Below are 723 nucleotides of genomic sequence, written 5' to 3'. Positions count from 1 at the left end.
CTGGACCTGTTCCAACAGTTCCAGATCCTTCTTATGTTAAGGATTCCAGATGAGGTTTTACAAGAGAGGAATAGAGGGTCAGAATCCCCTTCCTCCCTGCTGGCCACACTGCTTTGGATGCAGCCCAGGACACGGTTGGTTTCTGGGCTGTGAGCACACGTTGCCGGCTCACGTCGAGCTTCTCACCGACCAGCACCCCAAGTCCTTCTCTGCAGGGCAGCTCTCAGTCACATCATCCCCCATCCTGTACTAAAATCTGGGATTGCCCCGACCCAGGTGTAGGACCTTGCACTTGGCCTTGTTGAACCTCATGAGGTTCTCCCAGCCCCACTGCTCCAGCCTGTCCAGGTCCCTCTGGATGACATCCCGTACTTCTGCTGTGGGAACTGCACCACTCAGCTTGGTGTCATCTGTGAACTTGCTGGGGGTGCCCTCGACCTCGCCATCAATATCAGTGATGAAAACATTCAACAGCACCAGTCCCACAACAGACGCCTGAGGGACACCACTTGTCATGGATCCTATGGGGTATGTCTTAATATTCAACTCCAAGGAAAAGAATCCATGATTTACATCAAATCCAAATTCCTGAAGCAACACAGGACCTCTCAGACTAGTCCTGAAATGTATCCTTGATACAATATCACTGTATTTTCATATGAAGTATTAACTGCACACTTTTTGAAAGAAAAAAGCTACAAAAATTCTTAAATATCCCAATGA

This window comes from Phaenicophaeus curvirostris, chromosome Z (assembly GCF_032191515.1).
Source record: "Phaenicophaeus curvirostris isolate KB17595 chromosome Z, BPBGC_Pcur_1.0, whole genome shotgun sequence".
Lineage (NCBI taxonomy): Eukaryota > Metazoa > Chordata > Aves > Cuculiformes > Cuculidae > Phaenicophaeus > Phaenicophaeus curvirostris.
Note: the sequence above shows the minus strand (reverse complement) of the source record.